General features: G+C 50.5%; 1 long non-coding RNA gene across 3 annotated transcripts in view; it reads right to left on the reverse strand.

Annotated features, from left to right (window-relative positions):
- LOC146866680 (uncharacterized) overlaps positions 1-14,627 on the reverse strand; it is a 213,410-nt gene that overhangs the window by 99,808 nt on the left and 98,975 nt on the right. Inside the window, exon 1 of one of the 3 annotated variants that reach the window (XR_014965746.1) lies at positions 4,880-5,116. The exons of the other annotated variants lie outside the window; for them this stretch is intronic. This is a non-coding gene — a long non-coding RNA (uncharacterized LOC146866680). Of the gene's footprint in view, positions 1-4,879; positions 5,117-14,627 lie in introns of those variants that run through there. 3 annotated transcript variants of the gene reach the window in all.

Here is a 14,627-nt window from a genome sequence, read left to right on the forward strand (position 1 = left end):
CCAAGTCTTTAGTTGCTTCCTGAAGGTAAGCAGGGAAGGGCTGGTCTTTATGTGGGGGGGGGAGCTTTTTTCAGAGTTTAGTGATGGCGAACAGAAAGGATCTGTCGCCCCAAGATGCTTTTTTTGTACGGGGGACGACAAGAAGATTAGCTGTGGAGGAACGTAATAGTCTGGGGGGGTTGTATGGGCAAAGTGATTGCCTGAGGAATTTGGGTCCGATGGAATGGATAGCCTTATAAGCGAGGCAAAGAGCCTTGAACTTGGTTCTGCTTCTGACAGGGAGCCAGTGGGGTTGACGGACCACGTTAGAGATAGGTTTACGTTTGGGAGTGCCTGTCAGAAGCCTAGCCACTGCGTTTTGTACCAGTTGGAGTTTGTTAAGAACTCTTTCTTGGGAATTAATAAGTAGGCTATTGCAATAGTGTACTTTGGACATGACTAGTGTGCTGATTAGGGTTTTAGCGGTTGTGGTTGGACGGTATGGGAGAAGTTTCTTTATTATTTTGATGGTGTAGAAGGTTGAGGAAACTACTGCATTTGTGAGGTGCATAAACGACAACTTGGTCAAAGATGACTCCGAGATTTCTTACTTTTGTGACTGGTGACGGAGGTGATCCTAAGTCTGCTGGCCACTACAGAGGGGACCAGGCGGGTGAAAGATTGCCAAAGATCATCACCTCCGTCTTGCTGGAATTCAGTTTGAGGCAGTTATTTGCCATCCAAGAGCTTATGGCAAGCATTCCCTGCCGGAAGTTGGAAGTTGGGTTGTCATTTGTGCCTCTGTAATTCCTCTGACTGGTGGTACCATTTAACAAGCATTTGCAATGCAATAGGTCTCGCATTTATACAAGTTTGAGCTATTGGCATTGTAAATGACAGTGCCTTTTATTTATGTTTTAAAAAAACCAAACTTAAATAAAAAGCATTGTCATTTACAATGCCAATAGCTCAAACTCGTATAAATGCGAGACCTATTGCATTACAAATGCTTGTTTATCCAGCTGTCTATCCTTGAACTTTCTGGGGCACACACACACATGCCATTGTAATGCTATTACAGTGTCTCAGATGACTAGATAATTTATGGCGTTTTTCTCTGCAAGTTGGGGGAGGGCATTCTTTAACGTCCATGAATGTTTAGGTCTGGCTTAACATGTCATTCTTTAGAATGAATGCATGAATGAATGAAATAAAACTTATAGAGCGCTAACTAAGCCCAAGGGCATCAAGGCGCTTAGACAGTCATGTTGGGATTGCCAATACTTGAATCTGAATTAGCTCCATATTGGTCCACTGGTCTGTTTTAATTCTCACACTTTAGAAACTCTGTCTGCACCATGGTCTTCTCAGATCCCATACTTTGTACGCAAACATACAAATGCTCCTCCTAATGGTAATAGTTTTTGGACAGTAACATAACACCTGCTGATGGTAGAATACAAAAATGTGTAGTCTTTCCGAGTCCTATCCGCGACTTCGCTTGGGAAAATCACTCAATGAGGTGGCACAATGGAACCGGGGCTTTGGGCGGGTTTTTAGAAGTAGAACCGGGTGAGGAGATGTGGCCTAATGGCCCAAGCTGCCGACTTTGGAATTCGGAATCCAGGTTCGAGTACCGGCATCATCTCAACAGTCTGTGATTCAGATCACCTAATGTGTATGTGCCTTTAAAAATTAATTTGACCTTCTGTAATATAATCTGGCGTTTATGTAAAACGCTCTCATGACCGTGGTCCAAGTTTGCCCTATATTAAAGACACACAAACTGTAAAAAAAAAAAAAAACACCTTGGTTATAGAAATGGTCGCACTTCAAGCTGAATTCAGATCTGAAAAAACTCGCACCTCTTTCTGCAACAGCGTCTGGCTAGAAGTGTGTCTGCTCCTCGGCAAAGCCGTTGATTGAGTCGCTGCCCCCTGGCCCGTGCTTCATTAGCCGTGGTCAGTGGCCCATGGGCCCAGCTGGACACCTCCATTGACTTCGTCAAAGCACAGCGGCCAGCGCGTTGATTGCATCACTGCACAATGTCATTTGTGGGGTTTCGTCATTTCCTTGGGGGCGGGGGGCAGATGGGACAAAACTCGAATGACGTGACCCTGGAATCAGAGTTAGGCCTCAGAAGGGTCCCGAGTGGTCAGAGGGGTGTCAGCCACCGCGCCTTTCAGGTTTGTCCGCTACTGGGCTCTGCAACCACCGTGCCCCCCACCCCTCGTCCCCCTCCCAACCAGACCCTCCAACCCTTTAATCTCCCACCACCACGGCCTGGTTCCTGTTGGACACTCTAGTCACCAGAGCGAGGCATTCCGGAAGATTCCAGAGGCACAGGTAAACTATGGTTATAGATTCTTGCTCTATCATAACGAGCGTATACCATCTGTCTGTTGAAGTAGTCAATGTCGTAAACAGAACAATGCTTGATACCCAACCGTAAGAAAACATGAGTGATACAAAAAGTATGCAAAACATTAAACGGTATTGTACGGAGCTTATTTACAAGCCCCTTGCGCTGCCGGTGCGTCACTTTTTTATGAGGGAAAAAGTTATGTACCAGGCGGCGCAAGGGGCTTTTAAATAAGATACCTAGCTATGTATATTTCATTTTAGGAGGGGGTCGTAGTAACGAAACATATGGCAAAGGAATTGTTGCAATCTCAAATGACGGGATTCCGTCTAAGTCTTTAAACTTTGAATAAGCCGTGTACCACGAAAATACAATTCAGGGGTGAAGAACGTATGTTTCTTGACTTAGATCTCTCCTGAGAGCCAGCGGCTGTTTTTTATGTTCTCCACAGGCCTGGCTATTTCTTCTAAAGCACGAATTCACTTGTTGAATTGTAAAATTATATACGGACAGTTTTTTCATTTCTTGGTACAAAAAAATAAAAAATACAATAGACAGCTTACTGGGGCCATGTACGTGGGTGTATGCTGGCAGCAGTAAAGGGGAGCGACGCGGGAGGAACTGCCGGAGAGAGGAGACCGAAGGACCCCCTTGATGAAATGAAAAGCAGGTGGATGAGAGGGCAGCCGCGAATCGTGATGAAAGGAGACGTGAATCGTGATGAAAGGAGACGTGAATCGTGATGAATGGAGACGTGAATCGTGATGAAAGGGGAGAGCAGGAGAGGCAGGGGGCACGTGATGACATAAGGATTGGAGATACGGGGAGCCTTTAATGGAAGAAAATACAGGGGAGAAGATGTGATAGAAACAAAAGCTTAGAGAGAAAATAAGACAAGCGTTGGCCGCGCGCGAGCAGCCGGAGACGCAAAATGTGGTGGAGGAGGGGGAGAAGCGGGAGTTGTGTGTGCGCGTGCGTCATCGCGATCGCTCTGAAAGCAAAAGTGATCGCGATGACGCACACGAGTTTTCAAAGTGCTGCTGGCTGCGCGCGTGCACGATCGCGTGAACGCAAGCGTTAGGCCAGCCAGCAGCACTTTGAAAATCCCACATACAAAATGTCTCTTCGAGCCAGCGCAAGCGCTGGGGCTCAGCGAGACCTAAAAATTAGCTAAAGGGCTACTGATGAACACATTTTTGCTCTAGAGTTCACAAACTCTACTCACCGGACCCCAACTGGGCTCATTGCCTACACCCATGTAAATTACTTGCCTATTATCTTCTTGCTTTCAAATTGGAGGCTTGGAGCTTGTAGTGGTCTCTTCCCTCATCTTCTTGTCCATGCATAAAGCCCTCTGTGAACACAGCTGGGTTGGAGAAATAGAAGTGTGTATGTATGTTTGGCCGGCCTAGGACAGCCGGTCAAATATACATGCGCACTTCTAAGTGCCCACCACCTGCCTGTCAGGGCCCGTCCCGGCCCTGCACGGATGTCAGAGCCAGTCACAGAAAAATAAAATGATATTGTTTCATTCTCATTTTATTTTTCTGGTACTGACTCTGACAAGTGGGGCGGCGCTCCTCCACCATTACAGAGGAACCGCCCCTGCAGGCCTGGGTCATATTTGCACTATATAAAACTTCATAAATGAATTTTAAAAAAAATCTTAAACACTGCATTGCACCCTAAGGAATCTAGCTGACCACACTGTATCCTAGTGCCTCTAATGCACCACACTGCACCGCACCATGGAGGCACTTGCCTACCACGTCACACTCCCTTCCTGGGACATGAACTCTTTACAAAACTTTGTGGCCCAGGGGCGGTTATGCACCACACTGCACTGCATTATCATGGCCCTGATGATCCACATTACACTGCATGATACTGCACTAGACATTGAAGAGACTAACTCACAAAACTGCAGAGTCTGACTCATACGAAAGTATAACAGCATCACAGCCATCCTGAGGGGCCCGCACCAGCCACCCCTCCCGGCCTGCGGTCTACCACCAACTGTGAGTCACCGAGAAAGCAGCAAAAACAAGCACGAGCGCACAACAAAGAAATGCCCTCACCTTGGCGGAGGAGGCCAGGCATCGATCGCTGCACAGGACACTCCTTCCTCTCATATTTTGAAGGACATGCCAGCCAATGGATTGGTTAACCTTGGATTTTTTTTTATCTAGAAAACCCATTAGCAGTAGCAATTATTTTATTAGGTAATCATGTCATTGCTGAGGATTTTGGAGCAAACAACCGGTGGCAGCCCTATTACAGCGATGCATCGGTGATAATAATAATAATAAAAATATGAAAAGAAGCAGGGCGTGAGGGACTGTGAATAGTATGTTTTGTCATGAAAATAGCTACAGGAAGACGTGATTGGAGAACCCACTGACAGAGATGCACCCGCAGTTCAAATAAAAAAAAATAACAACAAAACAAAAACAAGAGTGATAATAATATCGACATGATGAAAATAAACCGAGCGTGGGGCATTGCTATAGTAGTATTGGCAGTAAATAACGCACCTACCGTTAACATGAAGCGCAGAGAATAAGCAGCACTTTGAGGAGGCCCCGGGCATGCAGCGCAGACCACAATGACTGCACAGTGCTTAAAATACTATTCTAATATTGATCTGAAGACGGAAAAAAGAATAGATTCCGGATCGGTATATACACTAAAATACTTGACGTGGGCCAATTGCGTTCTTGGTTGAAAGAAGCCGGATTCTCTCTTGCTGAGACAACAGAAAGCTCTTCAAAAAAGAGCTTTGTAAAAAATAGAAGTCACCAGCGTGATGGAAGACATGTTCCTTGGTTAACCGCATTCTATTGCGTTTCAATTTGAAACAAGGGAGCCCTCTAGTGACAACATTAAAAGTTGTTGATCTCTGGAGAATTGCTTCAGCAGCGCTTCAAAATAACATAATCCCAGTTCAATACCAATAATGATTGAAATGGTGGAAATTAAGAGACGGATGGCACCAAAGAGAGTTACTGTAGAAATGAAGCCACTAAAAGTGACAAACAAAACAACGGCGAGCCGAGGTTACTAAAAAAGAAATACGTGTTACTGTCAGCTGCACACCAGAGGGTGTGCATTTGATGTTGGGGTTTGGGTTGTATGACAGAGCACACATGGCTAAACCAAGCGTGCCTCTATACTATGAATAATGCATTCCTTTACCAGGCATGCCTTTACCGCGCAATTTCATGGAAAGGGCATGACTGGGATAGGGATGTGTGGTAAAGATCACACCCTATGCCACGTGCCCTTAGTCCTAACAACTAGCCCGACCACCACCCCCAGCCCTAAAAAGTACACCGACCTCACCCTGAGCTCTTAAAACAAACCTGGCCTCCGAGCACTGAAAACTTCTCCGACCCCCTAAGCCCCAAAAACTACCTTGCCCCCCCAAGTCCTAACAGCTACCCCGACTCCCCCTGAGCCCTAAAAACTACCCTGACCACTCCTGAGCCCTGAGAACTACCCTGACCCCCAGCCCTAAAATGACCCGCCTGCCCAGCCCTAACCCTGAGCCCTAAAAACAAACCATTAACCCTCAAAAACTACCCTGCCCCACTTACCTCGCCACGTTCTCTCCCGATCCTTCCTGTTCCTGGACCCTGCCCATCTGTGGTGTTCTCCGGCTCCCGTTATCGGGTGAACGGGACTGCGACCGCCGGGAAGGTCGTGACTGAGGGCCTATGATTATAATGACGACACGGAGGCAGGGTGATCGTATAGCTGGGTCCGCCGCCGTAGCCTCAGTGGCGTACGTGCGTGCACGACCTTCTTTTATTCTTTAAACATCACGTGACCTGACGCGTACGCATCAGGCGTATCGCGTCATGGTCACGACATTACATTCCTCCCCAACAAACATGAAAAACAAATTTACTCATACCGCTCCTGACATTGGGCTCCCCGCCCGGTGTTCACGTTTATCACAACCATTGCAGAACTCAAAAACAGAAAATTACGTGAGGTAGTCCTTGAGACGACAGGAGGGCTCCGGATTATTCCGCAGGCGGTATTGCGAAGCACCCCGGCCCTGTGAGTCTCCGGTGTCTCTGCCTTGCTCCTCGATAGGAGTCACAGCCTCACGAGACTGTCGCCCTGGACTCATTGCGGTGTCGTGCACCTCTCTCTGCGGAGATGGCCGGGGAAAGTCAGTTTCTCCAATGCCCTCCGTGGCTGACTCCATTTCTCCACCTCCAGTGTCGACATCTTCCACCCGATCTTCCACATGCCTTGTGTTACAGGTGTCGCCCCCCTGGTCAGGGCCTGCTTCCCATCGCTGCGGGTGATATCTTTTGAAAAATGACACGTTTCTGGTTATCCTCTCCCACGAGTGGCCGTGACACAAGTTCCCTTGACGGACTCCACCGTCCACGGTTCCTTCTCAAAGTTCAAACGGAATTTGCTTCCCTGGGCTCGGTTCTTGAGCAGTACGGTGTCCCCTCGGAGGATGTTAGGTAGGGCGGCCTTTCGCCGGGCACTGACATGAGTATGTGCTTTTCGTCGTCGGGCGTCGATGGCACTGTCCTCGAGAGTGTCTGGTCGCCACTCCGGATGATGAGGGATCATGTCGGTGACTATCCTTCCCATTAGTAAATGTGCGGGAGCCACCCCGGTGGTCGTGTGAGGTGTCTGGCAATGACTCCGGAGAAAGGTGAAGATGGCCAATTCTACGGATTGAGCCTTGTCATGTGCGATGCGTATCACTTTATTGAGTGTCCGCATGAATCTTTCAGCCTCCCCATTCGCTTGCGGCCAGCGTGGGGTAATCCGGCGATGATGGATGCCCAGCGCTTGCAGGTATGCGGCGAACTCCTGGCTCTGAAAAGGGGATCCATTGTCAGTTCTTATCTCTTTCACGAGTTCATGGGCAGCCATGATTTTCTCAAGTTTTGGTATGACTTCAGTCGCACTGAGTGCCAACAGTATCTCCACTTCCGGATACTTCGAGTGATCGTCAATGGCGACCAAGGTATGGCGTCCATCTGGGAGACTACCAAAATCCACACTCACTCGGGACCAAGGGACCCTCGGCCGAGGTTCCAAGATGACAGGAGCAGGTAGGGGTGCCTCCCCAGTGACCTGGCACGATGGACACGCCCGAACAGTGGCCTCTACCAGGTCATCCATTAGTGGGAACCAGACTTTTGTGCGAAGCCTCGATTTTGTTTTCACCATGCCTTGATGTCCTGCATGGGCAAGGTCCACCACCCTCTGGGTTAGCGACATAGGAATTACTAACCGGTGTCCTCATAGCAGGCACCCTGTGTCGTCCTCGGTGAGCTCGTCCCGAACATGGTACAAACTGCCCATTATTCATTGCGCCATGGTTGTCAAACTCTTCCACTCCTCCTTCGCTTTGTGCCAGCTGCTGCACCGGATGGCCTCCTTGGCATGCTGGAGACACTCATCCTGGCCTGTGGCTTCCTGTAGACTGGCCATGGAAAGGGGTATGGGACAGGATCGAGCAGTGACACACCTGACATACTCCTCAGTGTCAGCGGCCTCCTCCATTTCTTGGGCTGTAGCTTTCCGAGGATGGCGGGACAGGTAGTCGGCCGGATTCTTGGATCCGGGCTGGTACTCTATTTTACAATTATAATTTTGGAGCTACAGCATCCACTTTTCAATCCGTGGTGGTGGCTTAGTTGAGGTTCCTGAGAAAAGCGCTACCAGCGGCTTGTGGTCGCTTGCCACTACAAACGGTTTTCCATACAAGTACAAATGAAAATGGTGGCACCCCCAGTGAATCGCGATGGCCTCCTTTTCTATTTGTGAGTACCTTTGCTCCGTCGCGGTGAGGGATCTGCTCGCAAATGCCACAGGAGCCCACTCTTCTTGAGGGTTCCTTCTTTGTAAGAGGACAGCTCCCAGCCCAACTGGACCAGCATCGACGGCGACCAGGGTTAGCTTGGTGGGGTCAAAGAACGCCAGGGTTGTGGCTTCAGAGAGAGACTCCTTGATTTTCTCAAAGGCCTGGGCTGGTTCACAGCCCCACTTCCAGGTGGTGGACTCCTTGGTCAGTTCCCTCAGTGGTGCCGTCAGGTTGGCCAAATCTTGGATATATCTTCCACAGTAATTGACCATCCCAAGGAAGCTGCGGACTTCCGTGACATTGGTGGGAGCGACTGCTGCTTTAATGTCTCTCACTTTCTCAGGATTGGGGTTCACCCCTTCCCTAGAGAATGTATTGCCAAAGAATTGTAGTTTGGTGCATAGGAACTTGCATTTCTCTCGGTGGAGAGTGAGGCCGGCATCTCGTATCCGGCATAGCACTTGGAGCAGTCGTTCATTGTGTTCCTGAATGGTTTTGGCGTGGACCATGATGTCATCACTGACACTGATTACCCCCGGGACGCCAGCAATCAACTCTTGTATCACGTTTTGGAATACTTCTGCGGCACTGGACACTCCAAAGCTTAGCCTAGTGTATCGCCGTAGTCCCACATGTGTGGAAAAAGTGGTGCAGTTTCGGGAGGCTTCGTCCAGTACTAGTTGGTGATATCCAGACCGAAGGTCCAATTTTGAAAACCAACAGGCTCCAGCCATTTCTCCAATGAGATCATCTATCGTGGGAGTGATGTGGCGTTCCCGCTTGATCGCGACGTTGGGAAGTCGCATGTCGATGCAGATTCTCACCGCGCCTGGCTGTTTGGGCCTCCGGGCGACTATGATGGGGGACACCCACAGAGTGGAGCCGGACACCTTTTTAATTATTCCTGCTGCTTCTAGCTTCTTGAGTTCTTCTTCCACCAACGACCTCAGATGAAACGCTATCCGCCGGTGTCGTAGGGCAACCGGCTGGACCGTTGGGTCGATGTGGAGATGGATTTCTTTCCCTCTGAATTTCCAGATCCCCCGGAAGACCTCCTCGAATTCACCCAGGATGTGCTGCAAGGATTCCTGGTGTACTCCGAAAGCAAATGTCAGGACCCCTAGGTCTTCGGCCGCTCGGCATCCCAGTAGCATCCCCTGGCCGTCTTCTGTGTTGTATATGTTGGTGGTAACCGGCTGCGTGCCGTGGGAAATGACTGTCCTGAACCGTCCACGTATCTTCAACGTGGCTTCCTGGCCATACGCAAACACTGTTATCGTTGAGGGGTGTAGAGCCGGCTTCGGGTGCAACGTGCTGTGGAGGGTGGCAGCCATGATGTTGATGGTGGCCCCGGTGTCTACATCTGCGGTGACCTCCTGCGACCCTACTCGGATGCTACATTGTGGTAGGCATCTTGCTTTGCGGGTGGCCTGCAAAAGGCAAAAGATGCTCGGGATGCGGAAGATTCAATCATTTCGAAAAGGTATGCCGGTCAAAGAAGTACCGCAGGCCCCGCCAAGTGGCGAACAACATCAAGGAAGAAGATCCCGTACCCAGCGACATGGATGACGACGAAGAGGAAGAGAGAGTGGTGCACAAAATCCACATGATTGGCACCGCCACCCGCAAAGCGTGGTTGTGCTTGCGTTGGAACGGCACGCGTGGGTGTGGCCATGTGGTTCAGGCCATTTCCCTGGCTTTTGCTCTCCCGCTTCCCAATAAATTTGAGGTTGCCTGTCTCACTAACAGGAACAATCTTCTAAAAATCAATTGGCGCCACCCGCACCTAGGGGTGTTGAGCCCTTAGTTGCATCTCGGACTTCACCCTCCTCAAGGCTCCAGAAGTGATCCAGAGCGGTGGGTGGCGTCACAACGTTATCAGGGTGCACGATGGCACCCCCAGGAAGATAAAGACGTGGTGTGGTCCGGAACTTTCCTCTTTGCTTCCTCCAGCCTCCCAGAAGATGGATCAGCAGCATGTTTGGACCAGCAGCGAGTTTCGGACCGCCAGTGCTTCACTACAGAGCAAGTGGACTCCCCCCGTTTCCACGGCGAAGGATCGACAGCGTGGTTCGGCGGTTCCCGATGGTACTCATGGCCTTTGCTGCTTTTGCAGGTGAGTTTGGCTGGTCAGTAACTGGGGTGGTCGGAGGGAGCCCCATAGCGTAGTTTGAGCAATTTGTAGCATTGTTAGGTGATAGCCCCCTTTTCAGTGGTAACGGTTATGACGGGTCCCAGGGGGGAGGATCCTTCCTGGGAATGTTGGGCATGCACAAGGGGTTTTTCTCTTTCTTGTTTGGGGCTGCATGTCGTGGTCTGTCAATGTCGGCTGCAGGCAGGGCGGTGAGTATCCCCGCTTAGCAGCATGGCACGTCTGATTGCACGATGCACGTGTCTCGCATTTAATCGGTTTGTGTTAGTCCCGTTGTAATTTAATCTGCTTGGCTTCTACTAGCATGGCGGCAAGCGGGGTTTGTAAGTATCCCCGTCTTGCAGCCTGGCGCGCTTGCATGTTGGACCAAGGTGGCTGGCGGGGCGGTGAGTATCCCCGCCGTGCACTTAGCAGCATGCCGCATGCCCCTTGTTCTTTGCTGGGGGAATTGGTGGTCGGCCGCCGAGGCTCCTTACCGGGCGGCATGCACCGTCCTCGGAGGTTGGGACAATATTTACTTAGGAATGTGTCTTTGATGTGTTGCGCAATAGACTCGCATATTCAGAACGAAGGTTCTGTTAGATCAAGGTTGCAGGCTAGGTTTGGGACACGTCGGGCACATGGCTAGTACCCGGGATCCGTAGTACGGGGGTGGGTGTAGATTGGGGTAGCGGAGGCTCGCTGTTTCCCGTTTTTGGGACGGGCTAGTCAGCACGGGCGGTCGGTGCAAGGGGGAACTTTCCCTTGGTTGCAGCTACCTGCACCCCCCTTGCTTTTTCCTCTTATACGGCATATTAAAGGTTGATAAGCGACCGAGGCACCATTATTATTATGGTGTAGGCTGTAGGCTTGGGGTCCATAGCCTGGTGTGCAAGGTTGTCTGAGGTTCATCAAAGAAGGTCATTTCTAATCCTGGTAATTCTCTGTTTGAGAAAGCTCAATAAACAATGGCAACATTGAATTCTTGAGTTAGGGTTCTCAGCTGCTGGCATTGCGCACTGCAGTAGTCCTAGGGATTAACCAAGTCTTTTCTCGTCCCATCTAGTGCTTCATATGCGGTGTCTTTTTTTTTGGGCAATGGCTCCCAAGTGTTCCCGGGTTGCCAAGGATGCTCCAGCCAAGCAGGAGGAGGTTAGATCTCTCCTCGAACTCTGGAAGGTGGCTAAGATTCACGGCATTGATCGCGCTCTACAGACGTTGTCACACAGGCCAGAAGAAAGCTCTCAAGAGGCAGCTCCCTCATCCAAACGGCAGAGAAGGGTCCCAGCGCGATACAGGGAAGCCCTCCCAGAGCCCACCAAGGGTGGCTCTCAGGCCCATGCGGTACCAGCAGGTGAGGTGGTGCCAGGTGGCCAGTCTCCGGTGGTGCAAAGCGTGAGCTCAGGGTCCAAAGGGTCCAAACATGGAAAATGTGGGAGGCCTAGCGAGCAGTCACGTGGCCCCCCCATCAGAGAGTTCTCCAGCGGCTTCGCAAGAACAAGGGGCTGTCACCCAGCTCCCTGAAGTGTTAACCCCCGTTGGTAGTGCAACCATGCCCACGTTGGCACCAGTTCAGGTTGGGGTGTCATTGGTGCTGCAGCCCAGTGGGCAGGTAACCACCCAGTCTGTAACACAATATGGCAGTGGGGCGGCAAATGTTTGGGTTCAGCCGGGGGGGACGGGCCAATGACCACTGGTACCGGCAGCCATTACGCTGGCTCCGACACCTAATTCTGTCCCACGGTCACACGCTACATTGGCCCCAGCAACTCATACCCTGCTCACCGTCAGTCCAATGCTTTATTGCACCGCATCTCCCGCCTTAACCCCATCAGTGGCCATTACGTGGCAAGTGCCAGCAGAGACCAAAGAAAATGTATTTAAAGGGGAATATGTTGATGTCTTTGACTTAATCAATGCAGGCGTAGTTCAGGGAAAAACAAAAATACTAAAGGAGGGTGAGCCCAAGCATAAGAAGGTATGGGTGGAATGGTCTATCAAGAATTGGGTGACAGGGTTTTCTATTTACTCTGCGAGTCTGTTTGAGAGATTCCCCACCGTGGCCACGCAGCTGTTTGGCTATATGTCTATGATTCATGCCGCAGCCTCTGATTTCCCTGGCTCCACTTGGCTGCAGCATGACATGAAGTTTAGACAAATGAAGGCAGTGAGGCCAGAAATGGCATGGGACCAGAGAGAAATTAACATTTGGCATGCTGAATTCTATAGGGCTCCCTCAGCTGCCAAATCGCCTAATTCCTTTCGTTTTGACAGAGGGGTGGTGACAAGAAACGGGCCTGCTGGCAGTTCAACAAGAAGGAATGTAGCAGAGGGTCTGCGTGTAAATGTAAGCACTTATGCTCCTTTTGTGGGATCCTGGGTCACCCAGAAACCAAGTGTTTCAAGAAGCTTGGGAAAGCAAGAGACCAGATCACCCCCATGAGCCGCTAGTGTCAGTCTGATCAACATTGTGCTCACACCGATCCGTTTACATGTGTTAGCTCGGTTTTGAGATAGATACGGTGGCCGCTGTGTGTAGACTCCCAAAAGATACGTTCTAAGCATTCAGGGCTTCCATTGACGCTTGCTTAGTGGCCAGGAAGGTTACTTTGCGTCAATTGCAGGTTTTGGTGGGGCAACTCAATTTTGCCCTTAGAGTGATTCCCATGGACTGGGCCTTCTCCAGAAACATTGCCAGGGCAATTGTAGGCTTGCAGGCCAAGCACCATCACACTAGGTTGTCCTCTGAGGTTAGGGAAGATCTACGCACTTGGAAGTGGTTCCTGGCAGACTTCAATGGGACCCTGCTTTGGCAGCAGCCAGTGCAAACCAATGTTGAGGTAGAGCTCTACACAGATGCAACAGGCAGCATCCGTTTTGGAGCAGTCTGCGGTACAAGCTGGTGCATGAAGCACTGGCTATCCGAATGGATCTCATCAGGGCTGACATGCAATGTGACATTCCTCGAGCTATTTCCAATCGTGGTAGCTTTGCACATTTGGGGGCCTCTACTAGCCAACAGGAGTATTGTGTTTTGGTCTGATAGTATGTCGGCAGTGTTAGTGATCAATAATCAGACTGCTAAATGCCCCTTCGTGCTTCGCTTGTTGAAAAAACTTGTGCTTTGTTGTCTCATGCAGAATGTTTATTTTATGGCTAAGCATGTGCCAGGTGTGGACAATGCGGTCGCTGATGCCTTGTCTCATTCTAAGTTGGCAGAGTTCCGGGCACGGTGGCCACAGGCAGACAGGACGATGACGGAGTTCCGAGAGGACTTGTGGAGGCTTGGTGCCCCATTGCCCCCGATTTGATAACAGCTTCCCTGACTTCCAAGACAAAGCGTATGTACAAGAGCGCATGGCACATATATTTGGACTGCTTGGGTGCAGCTGGGGCAAAACAGCGATTTACACCTCAAGGAGTACTGCAATTTATGGTCCGGCAACAAAAGAGTGGAAGGTCATTATCAATGGTGTGTAGGCAATTGTCAGCAATGGCCTTCTTCGCCGGGCTGGAAGGGGTGGCGGACCCGACCAAAGATCCTAGGGCTCGACATGCCATGAAGGGTTGGGAGCGTCTAGCCACTGTTGACGATGACAACAGGAGACCCATTGATATAGATAGGTTGTCCTGCATCTTGGAGGCCTGTCTGTCGGTCCCCTTACGAGGTATGTTTGTTCAGCCTAGCCTATTCGTTGGCCTTCTTTGGGGGCTTTCAGAATTTCTGAGCTGGTGGTTGCATCAAAGGTGGACACTGGTTCGGGAATTGATTATCTCGGATGTTATGGTATCGGGTGACGGTCTGCAGATTAGAGCTAGGTAGTCTAAGACAGACCCTTTGGGGAAGGGTGTGTGAGCCTGCCTGCGTGCGGCGCCAGGAGCCTCCTATTGCCCAGTGGAACTGATGCAGGTGTTGCTGCAGCTGCGACCGTTTGGTCGGTGCCCTAGGCTTCTGCTGCATGAAAATGGCTCCCCCCCTTACCAGTTTTCAGTTCACTTGCATTTGTTAACGCTCCCTAACGCTGGTTGGTGAGAATCCAGCTCAGTTCACTTCTCATTCATTCCGCATTAGGGCGGCCACAACCGTAGCCGCTATTGGTCTACTACCGGAGGTGATCAAGAGGGTGGGCAGGTGGAAGTTGCCGAGCTTCGAGGGTTACGTGAGACCTCATTTGGCTTAGGTAGTGAGGTCTTGAGAGGTGCTCCGGCGCCCCGCCCCCCTTTTTTACCCCCCCATGGGTTTTATCTGTCATTTATCCTCCATTCTTCTCTTCTCTTTCCTTTCAGCAGGGAAGCAACCGCTGACGCAG

The sequence above is a fragment of the Triturus cristatus genome, chromosome 1_2, assembly GCF_964204655.1.
Source record: "Triturus cristatus chromosome 1_2, aTriCri1.1, whole genome shotgun sequence".
NCBI lineage: Eukaryota > Metazoa > Chordata > Amphibia > Caudata > Salamandridae > Triturus > Triturus cristatus.